Genomic DNA, 11,023 nt, shown 5'->3' with positions numbered 1-11,023 from the left:
CAGAGGTGGTGGTCACTGCCATATCTTCAATCTACATGAATGCAAAAGTCCAGCCTCTGCAAAATCTGGCCCTTGCAGAAATTAGATGGATTCTGGATGATGGCAGAGGACTACTGCCACTTCAACCATGCAGTAGCTCTCATTGCAGCCACTATACCAGATATGGTACCTTTGCTAGAGCAGATTAACAATTACGCAGATTAGGCCGGGAGCGGTGTCTCATGCCTGTAATCTCAGCACTTTGGGAGGCCGAGGCGGGCAGATCACGAGGTCAGGAGATTGAGACCATCCTGGCTAACATGGTGAAACCCTGTCTCTACTAAAAATACAAAAAATTAGCTGGACTTGGTGGCGTGCGCCTGTAGTCCCAGCTACTCGGGAGGCTGAGGCACGAGAATTGCTTGAACCCGGGAGGCAGAGGTTGCAGTGAGCCAAGATTGTGCCACTGCGCTCCAGCCTGGAGACAGGGCGAGATTCCATGTCAAAAACAAAACAAAACAAAACAAAACAAAAAACAAACAAACAAAAAAAACCAGTTAAGTAGATTAATCTGGTGCCTGGGAAACCCGACCTGTGACAAAAGACTTTTTCTTCATTGCTAATCAAGCATCAAACATTCACAGAAGAGCAGATCTATGAGGACAGATAGGCAATAAACCCTGAAAAACAAATGGAAATCAATGAGTGCTGTTCTTGAAATGTCATTCCAGAAATGCCATTGCTTTCTCTGCCCATACCCTCACCCATAACCCCAGCTGAATGCTTGCAGTGGCATGTTTCGTACCATGTGACCCAATTCCTCTTACCAAGTCAATTGCACCAGAGTTGAGTACCTGATCCAGGGATAATTCATCCACGGGGTAGCCAGTAATAAGCGGTTTGGATCCTCTGGTGCAGAAATGTGATGAACCAGGTCAATTACATTCTCCACTCAAAAATTTAGAATGGGAAGACAGAAACTGAGCTGCTTAGCTTTCGTGCACAGGGAGAGAGTAGTAGGGACAGCTTGGGAGTGGCAACTACAAGCTCTGTGCAACAGGATGCAGTATAGTAAGAGAGTAGGATGTAGCAGATGCATTGAAAGTAGTTGAGGTGAGGAAAGACAGAGTTGAGGGTGAGAAAAAGGGGAACCTTGATTCTTCCTGGCTTCCCAATTCTGGTTCCTGTGGGGCCTACCTTTGCTTTGGGTCTTACCTTTGTGTTCCTTGAGATACCTTTGAGGCCATTTCTCAGTGGAGCTAGGTTGAGTGGATCTTTTTCTTGCAACCAAAAGAGTCCACCTAGAATTGAGGTTTGAGGGGCATTAGTTTCTGTTTGATTAATAAATGTCACTTTTTTTCTTGTATTATTAGATACTTTCTATGTGTTATTTTTCTCTCTCCACTTAAAACTGTGAGCTTTTTGAGGTCAGTGTTGTATATATTTTAGGGAAGGCTATTGATACATTGTAGTAATAATAACAATAGCTCAGTTTCTACTATGTGCCAGACACTGAACTAGGAGCTTCATATCCACTATATTTACTAATAAATGCTCCATTGAGAGTTATTGAAACAGGAGAGTTCCCTGATTCCCCTTGCAGGGTGTATGACAGAGGTGTGGCTCACCTTCCTGGTCACCCCGCAGCAGCTCAAACCCCTAGGGGGAGCATGCAGGTGGGCAAGTGCAGAGACTGAGGTGAGCACTATTGGGCTGTGGCCCCATGGCAGCTTCTAGGGGTGGGTGTCTGTGACTCCCGAAGCCCAAGTGGGTACGTATTACAAAGCTCTTTCAGATTTGCTGTCTACAGATGGCTTGTGTGTTAATCAGCTCAATGGACCTTCTGCCTTATCACAAGGGCAGAGGGCCAGTGTGACAGCCTTCTGTATCCTGAAAGAATCCTGAGCTCTTGCCCAGTATCCCAAAAGAATCAGATCACACATGGGCTTGAAGGATGAGTCCAAGATTTTATTGAGTGGTGGAGGTGGCTCTTAGTGAGACAGATGGGGAGCTGGATGGGGGATGGAAGTGGGAAGGTGGTCATCCCCTGGAATCGGGCTGCCCAGCAGCTGGACTCTTCTCTAACCTCCCCTAGCTGAACTCCCCTCGGTGTCCAGACGTTCCTCCTCTTCTCTCTTCCTCTGCTGCATCATTCCACTGTTTCTGGTCTGCTGGTCTGCTGGTCTTGACATTCAGCCACTTGTGTGTGTGCCCGCTAAGGTCTCTTGGTTTATATGGGTACAGGATGGGGGGTGTGGTGGACCACAGCGGTCTTGGAAAATGCAATGTTTGGGTGCAAAAACAGGAGTGCCTATTTTCACTCAGATCTGTGGGCACAGGCCCAAGGGTGGAGCCCTCACCAGAGACCCTGCTCTTTTCTTGTATCATTATTATTATTATTGTCGTTGCTATTAATATCACCCTAGTTACTCCAAGTATACAACCAAAGGAAATAAACTTGCAATACAGCTGGAGAAAGAAAAGAAATAATTTATTCTTGGGGTAGTATTTTTTCCTTAAAATTTCTTTTTCTTCTCAGCAAACTGATACATGCTCATTAGGGCTTTTTTTTTGTTGTTGCTATTTATTTTTATTTTATAAGACATTTCTGTCCCCTAGGCTGGAGTGCAGTGGTGAGATCATGGCTCACTGTATCTTCAACATCCTGGGCTCAAGTGATCCTCCCACTTCAGCCTCCTGGGTAGCTGGAACTACAGGCATTTACCACCATGCCCAGCTAATTTTTAAATTTTTAGTAGAGATGGGTTTTGCTATATTTCCCAGGCTGGTCTTGAACTCCTGGACTCAAATAATCCTCCCATCTCAGCCTCCTAAAAGGCTGGGATTACAGGCATGAGTCACTGTGCCTGGCATTGTTAGAGAAAATTTGGAAAATATAGACAAACACAAAGAAGAAAAATAATCATCCTTATTCTATTACAGATGACCATTGTGAATACTTTGGTGCATACCCTTTTGGTTACATAGACATACACGTGCGCACACACACACACACACACACATTCTGTTTTGTAATTTTTTTTTCCCACTATACATGCCATTAAATATGCTTTTAGGACATAATTTTAAAAGAGCCGTGCAATATTTCTCTATATGATAAGTGTCAGGAAAGAATTATAAGCCATGTAACAAAAGACCCTGGGAGATTGGACCCTGGGGGATTGCAAACTCCTGCCTCTCTTAAGGGTCCTAGGTACATTTCAACCTGGAGCACGGGCAAGGGCTATATGACCTCTGGAGGGCACTAGGTTTCCAAACTTCTGAAAACAAGAAATCCTTGCATCTCCTTTATATTCTCTTCCTTCTGCTTCCGTCATCTCATGTTGCTTCTGAAAATTTTTGCTCTCGGATGCTTTGAAGCTTCTGAAAATTGGTGCCTTGGGGGTTGGCCTGTACGGGGTCTGGGTTTCAGGGCCAGCTGCAGATGGCCTGTCTCCTGGACCTACTTTTTTGTCCCCAGTTGAGTCCTGGATACCCATTAACTTCCCTGCACAACACAAGTAGCTACCAGCAGATGGTGCTGTGAGCAAGTGCGTCTGCCTAGGTGTGATTTACACAAGCCCTTGAAGGCTTTAAATATTTATCCACAAAATTCAATAAAGCTGTTCATCAAATCTAATGCTTAGAATTTGGGCAGCCCATGAAAATATTATAATATTTTGCCCGAGGTTCCAGAAGCCTCTTCTGTATGGTGTGTTTGTGTATTCAGACTTCTGATATTTGTTTATCATCAGCGGGAAGGAATTCATGTGACACATTGTAGGTTTTTTGCATGAGAGCAGGCCTCGGAAATCTTTGTAAATTTTTTCTCCAGATATTGCAGGGATTGCAAGCTCCTTACCTGACTAGGAGGTCCTTGAGGTTAGACACTGGGTTTGATTCTTCTCTGTATCCTCAACATCAAGCAAGTGCCCGGCCGAGAGGAAGTGCTCCATGAACAAATTAATTCAGGGAGGGAGCAGATGGATAGGTTATTTTTTCTTTCAAATTGTGTGTGTGTATGTGTGTGTGTGTGTGTGTGTGTTATTGTCCTTTCTCCCTCCCTACCACTCCCGTCCCCAGAGGAATTTGGAAATGCATCTGGTTGTCAAAATGATTGGGTGGATGGATGAGTGAGAGGGAGTCTCCGCTGCTATTTAGTGCACAGGATCAAAGGACATTGAACATGCAGGAGACAACATGCAGCTCCCTCTTTAAGAATCCCTGTGTGGCTTCTTTGTAGCTGGTGATGTTACACAAGCCACATAGCTTCTCTGAACCTCAGTTTTCCTTATCTGTGAAATGGAGACGAAAACATTAGCCTGATTAACCCATAGGATTGTTGTGGGTTTCAAATAAGTAATGTATTTTGCAGCACTTTTTGCAAATTATAAAGCATTATACGGCATATGGACCTTCTTTGGTCCTTGGGGATACATAAGCCTGGCCTTACTGACCACGGTGCTGGAACCAGCTGAGGCCCAAGTCGTACAGGTAGAAGTCAAACCTGTGCCTACCTGAATCTTCAACATCTCAGGCACTAGTTCCACTCTCCTTCCTGTTGCTCAAGTCTCAAATCAGAACTGTCTTTGATTCTTCCTTTTCTTTCATCCCCAGAGTCCAATCCCTCAGCAGTCATATCCATTTTACATTAAAAACTTCGCCCAAATCTGTTTCTTATCCCCATCTTCCTTACTTCCACCCTAGGCTAGCTGTGGCCTTTGATCTCCTGAGTGAACCACTGAGTCTAACCAATCTCTTGCCCCCTGATATGGATTGGCTTCACTCTTGCCCCCTGATATGGATTGGCTCTGTCTCTCCACCAAATCTCATGTCAAGATGTCATCCCCAACGTTGGAGGTGGGGCCTGGTAGCTACTTGTGTTGTGTGGGGAAGTTAATGGGTATCAAGGACACAACTGAGGACAAAAAGGCAGGTCCAGGAGGGACAGACCATTCACAGCTGGCTCTGGAATGGAACTCAGACCCTGTGCAGACCAAACCCAAGGCACCAACTATTGGGAGTTTCAAAGTGTCCGAGAGCAAACATTTTCAAAAGCAACATAATATAAAGGAAGCAGAGGGAGGGAGGATATTAAAGGAAATGCAAGAATGTTTTGTTTTCAGAAGAGCTTTGGAAACCTAGTGTCCTCCAGAGGTCACATAGCACTTGCCCCTGCTCCAGGTGGAAATGTACCCAGGACCCTCAAGAGAGGCAGGAGTTCCTATGGAGCCTGAAGAACCACAGGCCAATTAAACCTCTTTTCTTTAAAAATTACCCAGTCTCGGGTATTTCTTTATAGCAATGCAAGAATAGACTAATACACCCACCCTACAACACACCTCTACACAGCAGTCAGAGCGACCTTTTGAAGATGCACACTGGGTTCTGTCACCTTTCTGCTTAAGACCCTCCATGGACTTCCCACTTCCCCTGAAACTAGAGTCACTCTTTCTGTTGGTGTATGAAGGCTCACAGGTTCTGGTCCCCGCTAACACCTTCTTGGACCTTATGACATAGCACTATCTCCTTGCTCACCACAGTGCTAACTCCTAAGCTCTTTCCTGCCTCACAGATTTTGCCCTTGCTGTTCTCTCTATCCAGAATGCTCTTTTCTAGGTCTTATATGTTTTCAAATCTCAATTCAGGTGTTACCCCTTGGAAAGACTTCTGCTGGCCTCCCCGTGTAGGTTCTATCCTATCTTATTTAATTGCTTTTCCAATGCCATCACTCTCCAAAATTACTCCATTTGCTTTTATCTGTTTATTAGTTTACTCTATTAAAATGTTATTGCCATGAAAGCAGGCACCTTCTTTGAGTTGTCCCTGCTGTGTTCCTAGAACCTGGAACACTGTCTAGCACGTAGCCAGAGTTTAGTAAATGTTTGCTGATGAACAGAAGGGTGGTTCTGGCTCAAGGTTTCTCATGGGGTGGCTGTCAGGCTGTTGGTCAGGGTTTAGGCTTGACTAGGGCTGGAGGATGCGCTTCCAAGATGGCATGCTACATGGCTATTGGCAGCAGGCTTCGAGTCTTTCCAGAGTTTCTCATGATACTGAAGCGAACTTCACTCAGAACAGGTAACCTGAGAGAGGGCGTATGAGGGGAAAGCTGTGATGTTGTTTATGATCTTGTTATACATTGTCACATTTGCAATATTTTTTCTTTCTTTTTTTTTTCTGTTTTTGAGACAGGGTGTCACTCTGTCACCCAGGCTAAGTGCAGTGGCACAATCAGGGCTCATTGCAACTTTGACCTCCCAGGCTCAAGCAATCCTCCTGCTTCAGCCTCCCAAGTAGTTGGGACTATAGGCACATACTACCACACCCAGTTAATTATTTATTTTTTTTTGTAGAGATGGGGTCTTGCTATGTTGCCCAGGCTGCTCTCAATCTCCTAGTCACAAGCAATCTTCCCGCCTTAGCCTCCTAAAGTGTGGAGATTACAGGTGTGAGCCACCACGTCTGGCCTGTTTTTTGTTTGTTTGTTTTAAATATAAGTTGGGATTTGAAGGTAGAGGAATTAGGTCACATTTGCCACATTTTATTTGTTAGAAGAGAGTCACTAAGCCCAGCCCATACTCAAGGGAAGGGCAATTAGATACCACCTCTTCGTGTGTTGAAGAATTGGCGGACCTGAATGTGAACCACCACATTCAGGTTGTCAGGCACTAAGCCTAGTGCTCTTTTGGTCAGCCATAATACTTCTCCACCGGGCTTCTAACCTTTTAAAGTACAGCATTGATGACAACGTGGCAAGAGGTGAAAATACAGATGACTAAACACAACGAGCCCAACAAGCTCAAAGAGAGTTTTCGAGCTTTCCGAGCCAAAACAGACTCAGCCTAGTGGTATGGGATCTGTAGCATCCTCTGTCTCCGAAGTAGGGGCTAGGAAACAAACGTGCAGGCCTGTTTTCTTTTTTCTTTCTCTTTGTACTGACTTAACTTTTTCAACATTGATATTTGGTGGTGGGTGGCACAGATATAGCTTGGCCCTCAAGCTACAATCAATGAGGCCCCTGTGATAACAACACAGAGGATCCAAAGCCAAGGGAAACTCGTCTCAGAGAATCCTCGCTAATTGAAGTAATTAAATCAGCAAGAAGCCATCTGAACAATTATCACACTACAAGGAAAAACTCATTTGAAGGCCTTAGAATAAACATTCTAATAAATAGCTATTAGTTTATATTTGTAAATACCAACGGCCTATCAGGAAATTTGCTAATAGATTTTTAATTAAGGGGAACTGCACATTTGTAGTAGAGCCGCACTGCCTTCTGTTCAATATCCTTCCCTTGCTTGCATGTGGAGCCTTGGGCTCACTTTGAAAAACTGCCTTGATCTCTCTTGGCCAAAGTGGCTGATAATTGTTTTTTTCTGTTTGGATCATAGACTAGGTTATTCCATCAGGAATTAGTTTCAGTGCTGTGTCTATGCTCCCACAGGTAGAAAAACCAAAGACTTGTTACCTTGAGAAAAACAAGAGGGCCCTTATAGAAATGCATTTGATAGGCTGGGCGCAGTGGCTCATACCTGTAATCCAGGACTTTGGGAGGCTGAGGCAGGAGAATTACTTGAGGCCAGGAGTTTGAGACCAGCCTGGGCAATATAGTGAGACCCTATCTCTATTAAAAATTAAAAACTTAGCATGTAGCATGTGCTGCATGGTACATGTGCCTGTATGTACGGTAGCATGTGCCTGTAGTCCCAGCTACTTGAGAGGCCGAGGTGAGAGGATTGAATGAGCCCAGGAGTTTGACACAGCTGTGAGCTAGGATCATGTCACTATACTCTAGCCTGGTCAATAGAGACCCCTGAAAAACAAAACACAAAACAAACAAGAAATCTATTTGATCTGTACATGAGAACATTTCCTTCTTGAAAGCTGATGATAATTTTTCAAGGAAGTCTTAATAGTTTACTTTTTTTTTGAGACAGGATCTCGCTCTGTTACTCAGCCAGGAGTACAGCGGCACAATCTCAGCTCACTGCAACCTCCGCCTCCCGAGTTCAAGTGATTTTCCTGCCTCAGCCTCCCTAGTAGCTGGGACTACAGGCATGTGCCACCACGCCTGGCTAAGTTTTTATATTTTTAGTAGAGACGGGGTTTCATCATGTTGGCTTGGCTGGTCTTGAACTCCTGGACTCAAGCGATCTGCCTGCCTTGGCCTCCCAAAGTGCTAGGATTACAGACATGAGCCACTGTGCCTGGCCTAATAGTTTGCTTTTTAGAAGGGATTATTTGTCCTTTTTGAAGTTCCTCTCAATACAATATCCCATTAATTCTCACCAAAACCTTGTGAGGTATATAACACACTTACAATTATTCCTACTTCTTGGACGAAGTCCTCAAGGCAGATGTGATTTAATGTCACCCAGGAAGTCAACGGCAGAGTTAGGACTAGAACCCAGGCCTTCTGGAATAACTGCTTGTCTCACTTTAGCTTTCTTTAGCTTGTCTCACTGATCCACTTTTAATACAGAGGGACCTCACTATTAGGGCTCACCTTCAAGAATCTTCAGACTTTCGTCAAGAAAAAAAAGCCATTTAGACATACACAATTTTACATACAAATTCAGGGGATTTGATCACCGCTTGAAAGTCAATGGTAGAACCCGGAATATCTATTAAGATAAGAACCGGCTGGGCGCGGTGGCTCACGCCTGCAGGAGGCAGGCGGATCACGAGGTCAGGATATGGAGACCATCCTGGCTAACACGGTGAAACCCCGTCTCTACTAAAAATCAAAAAATTGGCTGGGCGCGGTGGCTCATGTCTGTAATCCCAGCACTTTGGGAGGCCGAGGTGGGCGGATCACAAGGTCAGGAGATCGAGACCATCCTGGCTAACACGGTGAAATCCCGTCTCTACTAAAAATACAAAGACAAAATTAGCCAGGTGTGGTGGCGGGCACCTGTAGTCCCAGCTACTCAGGAGGCTGAGGCAGGAGAATGGCGTGAGCTCGGGAGGCAGAGCTTGCGGTGAGCCGAGACCGCGCCACTGCACTCCAGCCTGGGTGACAGAGCAAGACTCCGTCTCAAAAAAAAAAAAAAAAAGATAAGAACCCCTGCCATGTACCCAGCAGTAACGTGTTATCCACCTAGCAGAGGTTTAGTCTTTATATTAGAACTGAAGCTCTAACATTATTTGGTCAAAGTAGGGGTTCACTACCCATCAGCTTCCTTCAAGGGAACTGCTCTTTGTCAATGATTTAGGGAAGAGGGCACCAAGTTGAAAATATCAATGAAGAAGGAATTTATTCTCCTTGTTGCATTATCAGAAGATACTTATGTTAGCATTCCCTTAATATGTATTCTATTAGAGGTGTTAGAATCAGATAACCTCATATATTCTCTCACCCTTTCTCCAGTTCAGCTTCTAAAGTGGGGGTTTTCCTTGGATTTGGCATTAACTGACTCTATTTTACGGGCACACCCATGTTTTTCTCCCTTCTTTGAAATATCAGTGGCAGAGTAATATAATAAAGTTCTTACTTGACACACTGAGTAGTCTGTAATATGCTAACATTTCTGTATCCTGTTAGTATTGCATTAAGCTAACATGACACTAATTCAAGATGACAGGAAAAATGACTAATACAATAAGACCTTCATCTAATTCCCCAGGGCTGCCACACGTGTCTGATTTAATTCACCTGAAACCTCCCATGGATGGGCAGGGTTAAGGTGCAGTGGGGCCATTGAAAATGGAAGTTCCTGAAAAACAAAAACAATTGGATATTTCCTGCCTGCCTTTCCTGCTGTCATTTCCACCCCACATCCGAATTCCTGGGAACCAGAGAAGGAGGAGTGGTCAAATAGGAGCAGTGGTTGTTTGGCTGCATTAAGTTTTGGAATGATAGAGCTGGGCCCACCTCTAAACTGTTAATTGTTGATTTGGGGCAAGTTATGTAACTCATCTGACTTCTACTTCCATAAAAAAAACCACATAACTTTGTGGGGCAGTTAAACGGATTAAATAAGGTAATACATATGTAGTAAGTATTCAAGAAATGATGGTGATAATGATGATGGCAACAATGATGTTTTGCTGGACCTAGAAAGAAAGGAAATTACTTACAATACCCTTGGATCTGGAGACTTACTTAAAAATATATACTTTTTGTGGTAAAAAAATGCACGACATAAAATTTAACATATTAACCATTTCTAAATGTGCAGTTCAATAGTGTTAACTGTATTCATATTGCTGTGCAACAGATCTCCAGAACGTTTTCGTCTTGCAAGACTGAAACTCTTTTTATTAAACTATCATTAAACAACAACTTCCTACCCCCAGCCCCTGACAACCACCATTCTACTTTCTGTTTCAGTGAATTTGACTACTCTAGGTACCTCATATGAGTGGAATTATATAGCATTTGTCTTTTGGTTATGGGCTTATTTCATTTATTATAACGACTTCAAGTTTCCTTCATGTTGTAGCATGTGTCAGCATTTCCTTCCTTTTTAAAGCTGAATAATATTCCATTTTATGACTATACCACACTGTTTATTCATTCATCTGTTCACGGACATTTGGGTTGCTTCTACCTTTTGGCTATTGTGAATAATACTGCTATGAATATATGTGCAGATATTTTTGAGACTCTGCTTCCACTTCTTTTGGATATATCTTCAGAAGTGGAATTACAGGACCACAATTTTTTGAGGATCTGCCACACTGTTTTCCACAGCAGCTGCACCATTGTATGTTTCTACTGACAAGGTTCTATTTTTTTCCATATTTTTGCCAAGAGTTGTGATTTTCTATGGGGTTTTAAAAAATAGTAGCTATCCTAATGGGTGTGAGGTGATATCTCACTGTGGTTTTGATTTGCATTTCCCTAATGATTAGTGATGTTGAACATCTTTTCATAAGCTTATTGGTCATTTGGATATCATCTTTGGAATAATGTCTATCAAATCCTTTGCCTATTTTTATTTTATTTTATTTAAAACATTTTTGTGGGTATATTGTAGGTGTCTATATTTATGGGGTACATGAGATGTTTTGATACAGGCATGCAATGCATAGTAAT

Source organism: Pongo pygmaeus, chromosome 18 (genome assembly GCF_028885625.2).
Source record: "Pongo pygmaeus isolate AG05252 chromosome 18, NHGRI_mPonPyg2-v2.0_pri, whole genome shotgun sequence".
Classification (NCBI taxonomy): domain Eukaryota; kingdom Metazoa; phylum Chordata; class Mammalia; order Primates; family Hominidae; genus Pongo; species Pongo pygmaeus.
This window is presented reverse-complemented; position numbering follows the sequence as displayed.